The sequence below is a fragment of the Neodiprion virginianus genome, chromosome 4 (assembly GCF_021901495.1).
Source record: "Neodiprion virginianus isolate iyNeoVirg1 chromosome 4, iyNeoVirg1.1, whole genome shotgun sequence".
Lineage (NCBI taxonomy): Eukaryota > Metazoa > Arthropoda > Insecta > Hymenoptera > Diprionidae > Neodiprion > Neodiprion virginianus.
The window spans coordinates 7,069,749-7,086,293 of NC_060880.1; the positions used below are offsets into that span (position 1 = coordinate 7,069,749).

Genomic DNA, 16,545 nt, shown 5'->3' on the forward strand with positions numbered 1-16,545 from the left:
TCAAAAAGTATAGCCAAAAACCTTAACGGTTCAAAATTCGAAATGATCCAAATTGATTGCGGAAAGCATGCCGAAATTTTTTGTTATTTTATTACGCATTGGTCACGCATTGGGCTTTCATAAAATTTATGCACCAATAATATAATTCTAAAAATGTAAAGAAGACTATACTATGAGATGTTGATTTTTCATTTCAATTCGGTTCAAATTGATCAAAAAATCTAGTAGTTTCAGCAAACTGCTGCTCAAATATGTACTTAAACAAGTTTTTTTTTTTCCACTAGTAAATTTTGCTATTGTGAATAAATTGTATAAAAAATTAAATGAATTGAGTGACCGCAAGGTGAATTGAAATGAATCGACCAGATCTTCAACCGTTCAAAGTTAGCAATTCAAAGTGAAAACACCTTGTCTCAGATCTTGTCGATAAATGTAACATTTTTCTTGAATTTTCAGGAGAATACTCGTGCAACATATCAAAACATTAATTTGACAACTAGGAATTATCTGGTAAGAGAATTATTGAACAAATAATAATTCTTGAATCACCAATCAGCTGGCAATGTATTAAAACAATGTTCGTTTTTGTTTCATTTAATTCTGGGGAATGCGAGCTATTCGGAATTCCGATCATTCATCCTCAGAATTAACAACGATAGATAAAATATTAGTCGCCTATTAGAAATACGTATCTGTAGAAATCGAAGCGATAAGATCGAAGAGAGTCGCGTTAATATGCCCCGGTAATCCATGAAGAGTCTCGAGAGTTTTAGCCGTTGCGGTAATCAGTTTCCCACCGGAGCATCTAAAACCACACTCACGTGTGTTGAGTGGGTAAAAAACGATAAGAGCAGAGGAAACGCAACGTAAAATCAGAACCCGAAAATGTATCCAGTCAGGTTTTTTTAATTGATTTGAATTTCCGGACGTGCGTTGAAGGAGCAGAGAGAAGAAAAAACGCCCGAATCCCCAACCTATTCCCTGCGGATGTATCCATACATATATATATATATAAATAAATAAGAAAACAGTCGAGACGCGTCGCAGTTCGAGGGTATTTTCTGTTCTTTCTTTTCGCCTTCTTCTTTCAATCACGACGAAATCCTACCTGTAGGGACTCTGTCGCAGTGTCAGGAGAGAAAGAGTTTTCCCATTTCATTTCTGACGCGAGCTCAACGGAGGTTATAACGAAGGCGAGAAAACTTGTAGCTGAGATTTGTGAAAATTCTAAAAAAAAACAAAAAAAAAAAAAAACCAGTGCCTACTAATTTCCCCGGGGTTCGGATCGAATGGTATATTGTGTAACAAGGTGGAAAACTCGGTCTTTTCGGGTGGAGCGTTAAATTTGCAATACGAGTCGTAGGTGAAGTCGAAGACCAATATTGCAAATATGCGAGGGAAAAGGAACGTTGCCTCTTTGTTGCACACGATTCTTTATGCGACAAGAGTATGTTATTAGGCGTTTTTTCACGAAGCCAGAAATTGAGGTTAGGCTCACGTAACGTCAGATTTATTTGCGACCGCGCATGCGCGCAGTGCAGAAAAGACGACTTTCAACCCCTAGGACCTAAAAGTAGACTTTTCCATACTCCGCGCATGCACATTCGCAGACTCACTCGACAGTCGTACAAACGGGTACTTTGTGTACGGAAAACAGGCGTGGAGAAACGCGTAAGATATACTCGCGTTGTGCAGAAGCTCAAAAAGCTTATTCGAGCGAACCTGCGCTGTTCTTCCATTCCCTGCAAAGCTGCTTCACTTGACATGTCCGATACTTGCCCACCGGCATTAATCTTTCCGGCAGATAAAGGGGATGTCTTCATCCCGAAGCCGCCAATCGAGCTTGGTAACTCTCTCGGATAATCCGAACCGTCAGTGAGATGCCTCAGAGGTTGAAACTAATCGTTCAAGCTCAGATAACTTTCCTCATCCCCTCGTCCAACTTTATCGGCGATGTACGTCCAAGACGGCAATAAATCCGCGGATAAAAACTGCAGACAAAAATCATTTTTTAACAATTTCACAGAGTTAGGAACCGTTTTTCTTCCAATATCGTCGAAGGCGTGCTTTCCGAATTGTCTTCAATTTGACGTTGCATATTTCGATGTAATTTAAGAACCAGCTTGAAATTTTGATTACTTTTTCGATACTTTATGAAAAGGATTGCGCAAAAGATTTTTGATCTGAAAGAGACGTTGCACAACAAAAACGTGAAAACCACAGTAAATTAAAAGTTTCTTGGATATATGAATTAACCGTAACTCCGATCAACAAATTCCTTTTGTATAGTCTTGACTATCATTAAACCGCGCGTAAAATTCTTGAGTATAACTTTCTGTTTATCGTTCGGTAAAATTATACCGACGACGCTTGGGAGTCAGTTAGCGCCATATTTCGTAACTAAACGTATTCAAATACGAGAAACGTTGAAATTTGACTTCCGAATAATCTTAACCTAGAATAATCAAGTACCTGCAATTACTCGCTTTGAGGCACCGCGCAACATTACCAAGAGTCGAATCAAAGCTTGATCTTGTTCACGTCAGCCTTTAAACTTGGTTCTCCTCAATCGAGTATATTTGAAAGGTCAAAAGAGCCGACGAGCAGACGCAGAACTCATCGTCAGTGGGAAGAGGAACGCGGTTACAGCGTCGACAGATTCCCATGAGAAACGTCGAGTATAAACTAGATTCGAAATGTCTGCTGCGGATTATCGTAAGTTTTGCCTTTCCAATTTCATTCCTGCCCTGGCTGCAGCTATACTCTCGTAAACTTCTAACGAGATAGACGGAGACGACGCGCCTCGCGACTCCCGGCCACATTTCAACGGATTCCCCCCTATATTTATCCCTCAGGATAACCTCAGCCGTTCCGCCTCCGCGGCCGACCTCGAACGAGACCCTGACTTCCGGTCTGATGACACGTCGTTATTATCCGAAAATTGATGAAGAATTTTTTTTTTTAAATAACGTTCCGCGGTTGTGATATAGTTATTTAATATTCTGAACGAGACGAAAACCTGGTTACAGTTATTTATACAGTCCTCGAATATAACTGCCGATATTTTCAAGAATTCAGACGAATATAAAAGACCACTGAAATGTCCGTACAGAATTACTACGGGAATTTGATAATATGAGAGTTCAGAAATTTCGATGGCGCTTTAAAAACTTTGATGGTAGAAATTTCTCAGGGAATTAAATGTATAACGAATTGGGCCGTTAGCTTGCAGAACCTTCGTATCAGTTTTACGTTACAGTATAATTGTATCATTTCTACAACGGCTACACTCAATTACACTTAGAGATTGATTCGAATTACTTTTCTTCATTTCTATTCTGATTTCTGTCACATTCTTTGGAACATCAATATCTCTTTATAACTACAGGAATTTATCAAGCTGTTGATTTAATTAGAACTTAGTTTCTTTATAAATCCTAGCTGTAACTCCTAAGCTAGAGATCGTATGGAACGTTTTCCAATGCAAGCCATATTCGCTTTTCGAAGTGCAGGACGTACTAAAAAAAATATTCAAACATTTTTCTAAACCTCTGATAGCCTCTTTTAGCTACTTTAATTTTGTCGAAAAATAAATATCAGAATTGCTGGCTACAAACGACCTTTTCATCACTTAAGGGACTTTATCGATAGCTTCCGGGTTGAGCAAAGTGTGAATGTTGATGTTCGAAATAACGACGAAAAGACAGCACGACATATCGCTACTGCTGCTGTCGGAGAAATAAAAATACTAAAGTGGTTGCTGGAAGAGCACAACGAACCAACAACGGAGAAACATTGCAGCATAAAGCCGCTGCAGAAGAGAAAATGGAAATACTGAAAGAGCGAGACGTCGATACCAACGCCGAGATAAATGACGGAGCGACATTGCAGCGCACGGACATTTACAAATGGAGAATAGAAGTTCTGAAGTGGTTCGTCGAAAAGCAAGCTATCAATATCAACATTAAGGACAGTGATGGATGTATTTACATTACAGCATTTGACTGGCCAAATAAAGAAATAGAAATGACGTAGTGACTAGTGGAACAGTAGGGTGCGTTCGAAATGATTCGGGGGGAACATTACCACCACACGTAGCTGTTGATACGGAGCAAATACACATTTTGGAATGGCTACTGAAAGAGTCGCGCAAATGCTGGAGCTTAGTACAATTGGGGTAAAACGTTGCAGCACGCGGTTTCCAGGGAATCAGAAATAAAAGTCTTGACATGGTTGGTTTAAAGCCAAGATGCTGATATTGACGTTTGAGATATTGCTGCTATGGCCAGATAGTTAGAAGTACTGGAATGACTCGTGAATGAGCAAGATGCTGATGTCGACGCTTGGTGTAATGGAGGATATGCATTACAGAATGTAGTTGCGGAAGCTGACAATGAGAAATTGTAGGTCCTGCGGTGGCTGAACAACGAAGCACCGTTAAGGTGTCAACGCTACCGAATACTATGTGAAAGACATTACACCACGTGGCAGCTACGACCGGTAAGATGGAAGTGATAGAGAAGATGACAAAATGGTTGGCAGAAGTCCAAATTGCCGATTTTAATGTGCAAGATACCAGAAAAAAAATATCGCAGCACGTGCCTGCTAATGCAGAGTAATGGAATGTTCTTAAATGGCCAGTGCAAGAGCAAGTCTCCGACATGAACGGACATGATGATAATGGTATCACATTACAGCGTACGTATAGCGACTGGAACTGTAGAAATGACAGTTCCCAAGCGGCTGTTGAAGGAACAAGGCATAGATATTAACCCCAAGAAAACTAATGGATGAGGGTTACAATACATTGCTGCATCGATCGACAAGTTGGAAGTATTGGAAGAATGAGGTATCGAATGGAAATATTCAAGGGGATGTTGGAAATAACATTACAGTAGCTAGCCACTCTGACGGGGAATATATAAATGTCGAAGTGGCTGAAGAACAAAGGATGGATGGTACAAAACGTGGTAGTCTCGAAGGGAAAATTAGGTAGGTGTACTAAAATGATTAGTGAAAGAGAAAGTCGCTCATGTAAAAACACGCAACAGCGATGGTGATACGTTGATTCAGATTGCTGTTCGAAGTGGATGAGCGAAAGAACTGAAACGGCAACCGAGAAAGGAGTTTAATACTAGAGTGATATTATGAAAAAAATTGATACAGAGGCTCACTTCGTCCACACGAAGAACGACGTTCAAAGGTGTAGAATAAAAGTTTAAAAATATACTTCTTCAAAACAATATCTACTTTTGTTTTTTTTGGGTTGCATAAAATTTTGACACGCCTGTACACACATACTTTAAACTTATTTTAACACGATAAAATTAACTATTCGGTCAAATTGTTTCCAAAAGTTCATATAAAATCGGTCTGCAAGACTAAAGCATCAAAACCTGATATAAAAAAAGGCTGGGTTAAGAGTTAGGGAAGCGAAAGCGAGGGCTGACGTTTGGAATTCGAATCGGGTGGCCAGCGGCAACGGAACTAGAAGTAAAAGTCGAGGTTGAAGACGTAGCCGGAAGTCTGAAGATTAATGTAGCCCGAACGCACGCGGTGAAGAAGAACAAAAACGTACTAGTGATTTTCGGGTTAGTTGAACTCGCCTGCCAGGGGTCGCCCACGATCAAGGGTTGGTGGGTAGGCGCTCGTTCATCCTTCACTTTTTCTCCACCCCTCCGAATATATATTATTATACGGGTACATATATACATATATATATATGTATAAATATATATGTAATCCCATGCATGTATACCCATACCAATCCTACGTGTCGCAAGTTACGATATATATTACAAGGAACAAAGAGTGGTGACTGTATAGAGGGAGCCAGAAATTTATCGCCGTCATTTATCCTCCGTTTCAGTCTTCAGACGATTAGTAACAATACAATTAACCCTCGAAAGCCAGCATTCAATATCTCCAGCCGTTGCTGTTCTTGGCAGAGCTCCAGTCGTCTGCAGAGGTCCGGTCAGTGGACGGTCCGATTTCAGTTACTTGAACCTTGTTTTTCATACCCAAGGGTTGGCCCGATTTTTTTTGTGGCTCCATCTGCGTTTGTGTCTGGTAAGGGTTTTTGCTGGAATCATGTGGACAGGCATGTATATGTATGGTTCCTACGTCAATTCGACAAGAATTTAAGTCGATTTTCAAGCTGAGGTTGACCATTCGTCGATGAGACTCGCACCAGACTTCGGGACTGCAGAATTTATAGATTCCAAAGACTCTAAAACAATTCAGACAACCGTGCGTTGCTTGAAGAGTTTTCACGTGGCCTGACGTGTCCTCGGATAACTGCGACTCTACTCGAAACCACAAAAAATTGTGTAGTATGACATCGCTGGATTGCACGTCACTTTATAGTTGACCGTATAACGTAATCTTCAAATCAACCAGAAGAGACTATAGAGTCTAACATGAGTTTAAGGAAAAACAGCATCGAAATGAAACCATTTCATCACAATTCATAAGTCTATCTGCAGGGATGACAGAGGCTCGTTTGGACACCAGCGTTATTGGACACCAAACATAATCGGAAACCGTATTGGACACCAGGGATAATCCTCATGCGTGCATCTGCGGGAATAATTAACAGTACATTCGGTGGAGTGTTGCAGACGAATATGTATCTGCTTACATAGCAATTCATAAAACACAATATATGTGCGGTATATGGATCATGAATTACAGTCGGGTTTGAATTTAGCAGAAACTTTGAATATATACGAGCTTAATTCGCACCAAAGTATACATACTATCTGTATTGTGCATACACATATGCAGCGTACCGTTCACCGAGTTCAGTTGAAGGTTTACATTTAAACCGGAACATACATATGACGCTGCGATACTTATATAGTCTCCTGAAACTCGAAACAGCTACTTTCCACTTACCAGCTCGTATGATAGACCGCACATCCTACGGTACACACAATATTTGGTTATACAATACAAGCAGAGATCATAACAACTCGGTATAATGTAATCCGCAGTGTAGCTGTGAGTTCTGAAACTCTAAGCTTTCAAAGGTAGAGCTGCGAGTTTAACATAGTGGAGTAGTCAGTATCTTCAATCAGTATCCCGGGTTTAAGCCATCGGCAGGATAAGCATACAAGGTGTTTCCCGTCAAACTCCGCAGTATGTTGATTTGCCTACCACTGAGGGTAACAAATATCGGTAAAACAGACTTACCGAGTCATAATCACTTCAGTCAAGTCAAGTAATATAATCATTTTAACGTGACTGCGGAATTAGATCACCGAACGCTTCAGCACAGGTTATAAACAACGAAAGAATCGCTTGGCCAATTCCACACAACTTGGCAACGCGTGCAGTTGCGGCTCACTCGCTAGGACTTTGAACGCGCTCCTTGCCAAGTCACCTACCGATAACTCGGTAGGACTGTCTGAACGATATTTGTGCCCCTAAGTGGTACGCAACCCAACATCGAGCGCCGCTTACTTAGAAACATCCTGTATAACGCGGTATCGCAAATGCGTCGAGGAAACGTCGAGGTAACTGCAGCGACACGTGGCGCGAAGGAACTCATCAAATCTTAATTAAACACCATGACAGATGACGCCGAAGTATGGTTAGCGGTGCAGGAAGAGCTGCCGCAGTTGGGGGAGAAGGAGATTTACCATCGTAAGGGTGACGGCCGGCGGATGGATGGAGATGCAGAAAGAGTGGAGACGCTAAGGACGAAGAGAAACGTGAGAAGACGAGGCGCAAGGCGGAATGGAGAAGGCGATGGGTGCCGGAAAGTTGGTCCAGAGTTACCTCAAGATGGGTATTAATCAAATGAAGCGGTTTCTGTTACACCCGGTGCGCGAATCTAGCTGGTGTTATAGGAAGAGTTGTGGGAACTGGTGAGACGAGGAGACGGTTTCTCTCGCACTCAGGGATAATCAATCTGCAGAATTAGATCTGATGAGAGAAGAGCGTCACATCCCTCGGCAAAATTTTAGCAAGAACGAATCTAGTTTGAATGAAAGTTATTGTATGTTTCTTCGTTGTTACACCTCATGGGTACAATTATTTCTCTCTTATAATTGCGACGCCCGAAATTGAAAAGAAGTGGTACAGTACTACGTTAAAGAACCACCCAAGGAGTCTGGATGCTCAACTTATAATTAAGGGTTCCCGTTTTCATCGTGGAATTAGCTGTATACTTGAAATCAATTAGCTGTGGGTGTGTTTATTTGAATTCACTTCAAGTGTTTTGGATCCCGTTTAAAAGTTTTCAAATCAAATTTACACTGCACTGATATACGTATTATAAGTAAATCAACACTAATAAATATAATTTTGTGCCAAGCAAATTGTGGCATTTGTATTGTAGCACCACATTCCACAATAACTCGTCCAATTCAATGCGTATTTCACATAAAAATATCAAAATACGAAGCGAACGTTCCAACTACCAGATGGTATTACATAGCGTGCATTCCCATAATGATGAACCTACATTGAAGAGCTTGTTGAAAAGCTGCAATCCTTTTATAACCGAATCATTAAAAATTTCTTCAATCAATGAATCGAATGTGCTCGAAAAAATTCCTACTGACCGAGCATATATTATAGGCTGACAAACCGACTCAGAGAGGACAAAAAACCTGACGTTATAATGGGATTGAAAAAGTAATTGAAAACCTCATTTAACTTGAATTCAGATATTTTTTAAACCGATTGATTAAAAAAAGTCTGTGGTATGAATGCTTATCTAATACGATCGCGACTGAAAATGACTTACTTAAACCTGCAAGTAATACACGAGTACGTACAAAATTGCAGACATCCGATCCATACATCTCATACACCTAGCAACAAAGTATATGCGCAGGTCTGGGTGAAACAGATTTTTTATTGCAAGCGTCGGCGTCAGCAGGTGAAATGCGTGGTATACCGAATGGGAAAACTTTCGTGATTTATCAGTCGAGGTATAAATTTATATTCAAGTTTACAAAATGGTATCCCCTGGGTCGCGTTACGACTGCCACACCCGCGACTCGAACACAGCGACGGCAGCGGCGGCGGCTGCAAAGGTTCAAGTTTTTTGATATATCGCCATCCCTTTGAATGGCTCTTTAGTCTTCGTGTGGCGCTCTCTAATTTTAAATTATACACAATTTGAGAACCGGCGGATCCGAATCCCGACCCACCTTCAGCTTGACAAAGGTTCAACAATCTCTTATTCCGTCCTGGGTACCCTTCGTATAAAATTACCCCCTGGCGAGGTGATCGAACGCGAATCAGATCTTCGTTCAATTATATTCATCGGTTAAACATTCAGCGAAAATTAGCCGCAGGCGGTGTTGCATAATGGTTTCAGCAAGATTGCTGCTGCGCGTTTAAATTAAATTGGTTCACGTAGGTAGGTATACAGAGAGGTTCTCTTGAAAAGACCTGCACGTAACGCGCGCGATTCAACTTGCTTAATTTCGATTAGCTAACATCCAATCTTCCAGCCTGAAGCAGACTTTAGGCAGACAAAAACAAATTCCCTAGAATCGACCGATCAACACGTGACAGCGAACCATAACCTCTCGCGTAATAAGGGTGCCTTCCGAAACCATAGACTTATAGAAGTGAACTGTACGGTTTGTGCACCGAGCTGAAGCCGTAATAAGAGAGAGAGAATGCTGGAGTTGGCCCTCTTGCTCCAACCCACTACTTGGTGGGGGAAAGACAGACTTATACGAGTATAACTCCCCGCTTGCCTTGTTGCTTTCCCCATTCTTTCGATCGTGCAACAGAGATGACCGGCTCCAGGACTATCTCTGTCTTTCGGTTTGTGCTTCAGCGGTTGCGTAAGACCGCGCAGTCAATCTCTGTAAATCTATTTTCGACACTAGCTAGCAGCGTTAAAAATTCCCTAAGACCGAGGCTGAACTGCTCCCGAATTCTATGGTGCAAAAGAGTTAAAAGATTGTTGACGTCACTGGGAGCTAATTTCAGAACGCTCCCTTAAAATCCGCGAGTTGCGGCGCCAACGCGATCCACTGCGCATCGGTCACTCTGCCTGTCATGTTGGTAACATTTATACAAAGTTAACTAGGCGTATAAACTAGACGAGTTCCAATTGTCGAGCAGGTCCTTTCAAGAGAAACTCTCGGTATAAATAACACTGCACGTGCTGTATCGATAACTGAATATACCTATGAAAGAAGAAGTGAAACGATATTACGCCGCGGTAACTGGGAAGTTTTTAGTGGTCTCTTTTCGTATACTGTAGTATACCTATGTAGGTGTGTATGCATGCAAGGTATATCTTTCTTGTGTGTGTATACATATATACAGTACACCGAGGGAATATAGAATGCCTTTTATTTTCCTACGTCCGATATTGGCACATTTGTTTTCATCCCCAGCCGTAAAGAAGCCCCGGGCTGGAATCGGAAGGGGAGTTATTCTCGCGAGAATAGAAATACAGAGGGTTACCACGATACTCCCTGGTGGTTGTGGGGCCTTTTCTTGTTTGCCATAATTATCGAAGTAAATCAATATCTGTGCCCCGCAGGTACCTACACGAGTTTCCGACCTGACATTTGAATTATAATTTCTGGATCCGAACGTTAGAGAGTAAGTATAATTGCAAATAGAAATATCACGTATTGATGGATTCAATACTTTGAAAACATTCTTTAAACGGTCTATTACCGTACAATTGTATCCTCCGAAGAACTCGGCTTTTATTTTTTCGATCGATTCTGAACGCACGAGAGTTTGAATTGAATTTGTTCCCCTCAAATTTGAATAGCGTTTTATAAGCGCAACGCAGCTTCACTTCAAATATGAAATTGTGTAACACGTGGTAAAATATCCAACGTGAATGCAGATGGCTTTTTATTGCGACTGGTAGCGTCATCTGTGATATCTGCAACTGCCGACCAGCTCGAAGTCGCTTAGCTCAATCCCGTGGAACCATACACCGATGTCGTAAAAGTCGCGGAAGAATTGCCATTAAAGTGACATCGATAGTTTATCCTCCAATTATTAGTTTCATCGCAATCAAAAACTTTTTAAATGCCGTAAACTATCAATGCGTGAACCAGCTCCATAAAGTCAAGTGAATTCGAGATAATCATGGCATTTTGGCGAATGAAGAGATCGCAAAAATGGTGAACCAAGACGAACCTGATATATTCGCAACAGTTTTCAATGAAACTAGAGCTCGTTACATTATAAATTTAACAATTCGCTGAAGGACTCTGCGTTTTGTTACATTTCTTTTGCTTTATTTTTGTAACAAAGAATATGATCAATATTACGCCACCGGACTGAAAATATAGTGTCTTCTTAATTGACTTAAAAACGGCTTCAAATTATGGGGCTGATTCGGTTAATCATGCACAGTCTGAGAGAGGCTTAATCCACCGACGAATAGGCAATTACAGTTACAGCAGTAAAAATCCGCCTGTGCATAGGCAACTGTTGCTAGAGTTGTAAAAACAGTCGTATAAAGACAGGCTGATTTACCTTGTGATACTCTGTTCCGCAGGCCACACACGATATAAATCCATCATAAAATGATCCTCAAATTAAATATCACGCGGGAAAATTCAAAAGCGATTTTTCAAGATTTGTGGCAACTTTAAAGCCATGTTTTACAAAAAAATAAAAAAATCATACCAGCAAGCTTGATGAACTTTTTAAGACTGAACGAACGCAAACTGTTGCTGTGTATCGTTAATTCTGGTTGCGTAAATTGTGCTTTTTCACAGCACGAGACGTTTTCTATTTATAGAAATTTCGATGAGGTATTTGACGTAGAAACTTGTCTTATAATCACCTAGATTACAGGTTAATAACAGTGAATCTAATTTGAGCATGCTTATACATAAGCTAATCTCTCCATTTAAATTCAGTCTACTCAGTCTCGTGGCGTAATTAGTAACGAAGCACCGAGCCGACTGTTGATGTCGCAGCCAATCATTAATCCGGACAGTCTGTATTCTAGACAGAGGATTACAAATCGACTGTGTCGACTCACCAGCCAGTATTTCTGAATTTATTACACGGATTTTGTATACATCATTATTTATCATTTTATTACCTGCGGCAGTTGGGAGTAGATCAAATTTCATGATTTATATGATAATATGAGTTTGGAAATAATCGTTCTCCTCTGTTCATCCCGATCGCATGAATTGATCGATGGACTCAATTTCTAATAAAAATAACAATGAAGAATATATTAAATAGAAAATATTCAACTGATCCCAATCCACGTGAGGAGAAAAATCATACTGTGAAATATTGTCTCTTCAATTGTGCAATATTCATTCAAACAAATTGCAATTTTGTAAATAAAAGTGGTACTAACGGAATTTTTTCATGTACAGCGGATAAGTCTTTTTTTTTAATAAATTAAATAATAATTATGAATCTCTGCACTATAAATTTTCCAATTATTTTGTTGAATATGAAAAACCTGTTCAATTCTCAAAACTGCATTGGAAAATATGACTGAGAATAATTTTAAACAAGTGACACGTGAACATCAAAACATTCAATTCCTACAACAGTGAAATTTCGTGACTTTTATCGAATGACATGCTCAATGAATTACAAAGTTTCTTGAACTGAGTATTTTTCTTCCTGTTTCATTGGATTGTATACGAGATGTTTCGAGAGATCTACCAGGTTATTTCCGCGATGCGCCGTGAAGTAATAGCGATGAAGTTATTAAAATTAATTTCTACGATCAAATTTTTCTAGATCATCAAACCTTTTTCATTTCATATATGAGTATCATCGATGATGCAAATGAGTAGCATAATTTTATAGTTAATCATCAGATTGCAAATTGCACAGAAATATTAAAGATCAACGCGATATTTTGTGATAGGAACATTCGATAAATTATTATCTTTCTGCTACACAATAACCGACAACAATAGTGTGATCATTCATCAATCCCTAATAGGTGAATAAATAAAAGAAGGCAAACATTCGCAGGCATTACGCACGTACATTATAAAATATCTATCATATTATCTTGTCCAAATCATTTTATCGGTAATTTCACCCAAAGATCATAGATCAAATAAGAATTACAGTAAGGTACGACAGATTATATAAAAATTTTCAGGTAGCACACGAATAGCGATTTTATCGAAAGGCGAATAAAATATTACATGAATAATAGATTTGAATAAATTAGCTCGAATCTTCGGACTGCTAGGGTGATCAGGATGTGAAATTTCGAATTTTTAACTTCATGTGAATTAACAGTTGGAAAATCAATGCATCATATACCCAAGCTTTGGTAACCTGTTTCCGGAAAATCTCTCGCTTTCCGCGTGGAATGTTAATGCGAAAATTCCCATTGAGTCAATATTAATATAATATGAAGTGACGATTGATGGTGAACAATTTGCATTGCAAACCACTCGATGAAATCTCACTAATTTGATAAAACGGTTAGGCAAGAGAATTAAACCCTTTGAACCCCACTGATGTGGAAAATTGTACAAATATCGGTCTGTTGATTGACTATTGGAGCAATTAATCCATATGCACGTTATTCTAACTACCTCTCTAAAAAATGATCATATTTTGCAGTGTCAACACATCCATATTCAGATACCGATGAAGCAACAAAGGCGTGGGAGGCTCATCTGTGTTAAAATTCAAGCAACGTATGTTTACCTGTTTTATAGTCAAGTTTTCTCTCCTAGCTTTTGGTCCGTTAGATTGTAACACGCTAGAGTATTTGAGAATTACGAGTCGGATGTTCTTTTTTTCAGAATTCCATTAAATATTCCTATCTCATTTCATATAGCGACTCTTTGATTTGAAATGACAAATGGCAGAAATTTTAATGAAAATTAGAAAACTTCAGCGATCTATTTTCAGCTAGGAATCTTAACGAAGCTTGGTCTCCACTGGAGTTCCACTTTGAATTTAATCCCACCATTCGATCTCTTATTCCTAATACTAAAATAGCAGAGTCGTCGATCAATTGAAGTTAAACATAGATTCGAAAGTTGATCTGCAAATTATAAATGAATTGGACTTTAAGGAACTATAAAAGCCTCGTTGACCTACGTCAAATGAATTTGACGACTGTCACAACCAAAGAACCTTCACATTCGAACGAATATGTAATGAAGTGCGGTATTAGCTATGGGACAAAGAGTTTTCACCATGCTACTTACGAGCATTATAGGAAGATGACAATATCAAAACAACGTTTCAAGATTACAACAGACTTTGAATTTTCAGGATATTCGTGTAATTGTCGACTTTCATCTAGCAAAGTGCTCGGAAGAAAAACCACAGAGGTATGTAAAAAGCAATGCGAATGGTAACAGAAATAAAATAAATAAACAGATGTGCTTGAAAAGAGGTTTATTGTGCATTTCGTTCCATCTGCAACATAGGCACTGATCCAATACTCTAGTAAATTGTTCATACTTCAACGGGATGTGGGGTCGTTGTAACGGTAATACAAATTGAGACGTGTTCAAGTTGAAGACTTCATCTCGGAACGTAGAGAAATTGTGTGTAATTGGAACAGAAACATTGAATAAATTTACTTGAGTGAATATAATCGAACCGAAATGAAAATTTTCCTTCATTCAATGATTTTTGTTAAGTTATTACTTCGTCGCGGATGTACAACCATTCTGAAGAAGAATAAAGTGCCTGTCATTGCAGGATGGATTAGAATAAATCATAGTCAATGGAGAAGAAGAATTTTCCTGTGATTTTAGCATTACGTAAACGATTATATGCCATTGGTTGAATTTCATTCGAGAATCGGTTTTCCTTGGATTAAAATCGCGTGTATCGACCAACTAGAAGTTTTAGCATATATACCTAATTTCTGGTGAGGGTCAGATAAAGGCGATTAACGCATGGATTGCTGAAGCAGCACGCTTTCAGCGCCTGGTAAAACCGAACGAAAAATTCTTTGGACTTGATTGGATTCTGAAAAATATTCTACATACGACGCTGAACTCGAGAGCTGGTACCTGTTTGGGAATTCGAATTGGCAAGTTTTACGTAACGCATCAGTTTCCGAAAAAAACTTGCACACTGGAGCACAGCTAGACGGAGTAAAAACTGTTTTTGTTTCAAGTCTACTCAAGAACCTTGTAACTTTGATTGAAGAGATGATTGTATTGCGAGATGCATGAGAGCTTTGAAATTGAACGAATCGTGATTGTGGGAGAAATTATTTATACGAAGATACGAAAGCTGGGACATCAATATGTAGGTAATCTTGTGTTCGCTTCATAAAATGTGTGTTGTATATCTAATGTTGATTTATTCAATGACAATCTACTTTGTAGAATTAAGCTCTATAAAATGGCCTACACTGCAGAGAGCTGTAAATACACTGTTCTTCAAATGTATGGGATATCGAAGTGGAAAAAATTCCCTAAAAAAAGGTCAACATCATTTCTGAAATGTTTGCTCACTATATCTTACTACAATAATGTAATTAATAAATTAGCGTCCCTCCAAAAACGAGTTATAAAAATTGTAACGACATCTAATACGAATAAAACGCTGCAAAGACTCAAGTGTTCGTTTGATGTCGAGGCTTTACGCAATCAATATGATTATCATTATCAAAATTTCGAATCCTCCACTATAACAACGAGGAACAAAGGTTTGATGCTACCCACGATCTACAAAACTGCTAACTTCAAAAGCAGTTTCATAACTTGGTTGAAGTTATTTATAGCCATTTAGTATAAATGGCGTACATCGATGCAATTTTAAAGACGCGAGCAAAGCTCAATAATGTGAGTTTTAATACTATCTTTGTAGCTTCTTATTCTATTCTTTTTACCTGTTACCTTAATCTTAATTTTTAGTTTACAAACACCATTATTACGCACAGGCAATTTTACCTGCCTCGTTAGGTTTTATTTGCGTGTGTTAAATATTGTAAATAATATTCTGCTGCTCAATAAATATGATATGTGGAATATGAAAATACTACTACATAATGAAATCACGTTCCCTTATTTAGCCATCGCTTTGTCACATGGCCAATAGAAAAAATCAACAGACGAAAAACAGAAAAAAGATAACAGGTTGCAATTCATGCGACTCACCCATTCTGCATCGCGACGATCTGTGCAAGCCCATCACAACACAAGTATATCCGCAATAAACCCTCATACGCAGCTTAACTCCTGGTCCTGGAATCAAAATCCGTTTTTTATTATTTGAACATAAACGTCGTAGTATTTTTGCGCCTGTCGATTGTTTGGGTTGCTTCGGTGTTATCTGAAATCGCTTTACGTGAATATAGTCAAACGCCGAAACAAATGCATTCTTCTATTAAATTCACTTGTTCGGCAAACGCGTGAGGAAAAAAAGAGACACACATGTACAAAACGGTCGAACAAGAGGAAGCGTAGAGTAAATGAAAACAAAAACAACTGCCCACAAACATTCCGAAAACGGAGTATCAGATATCGATTCTAAAAATCATATAGACAAAAAGTAGTGAGAATATTTCGGAAGCATTTTCTTATAGAAATAGTGTTTAATCGAATAAATTATGTGATACAATAA

General features: G+C 39.0%; 1 protein-coding gene across 1 annotated transcript in view; it reads right to left on the bottom strand.

Annotated features, from left to right (window-relative positions):
• The window catches only part of LOC124301738 (disintegrin and metalloproteinase domain-containing protein 10-like), a 359,750-nt gene that overhangs the window by 342,893 nt on the left and 312 nt on the right, over positions 1-16,545 (bottom strand). Inside the window, exon 2 of the mRNA XM_046757113.1 lies at positions 16,080-16,166. The gene's annotated coding sequence lies outside the window, so the exon portion shown is untranslated. The remainder of the gene's footprint in view (positions 1-16,079; positions 16,167-16,545) is intronic.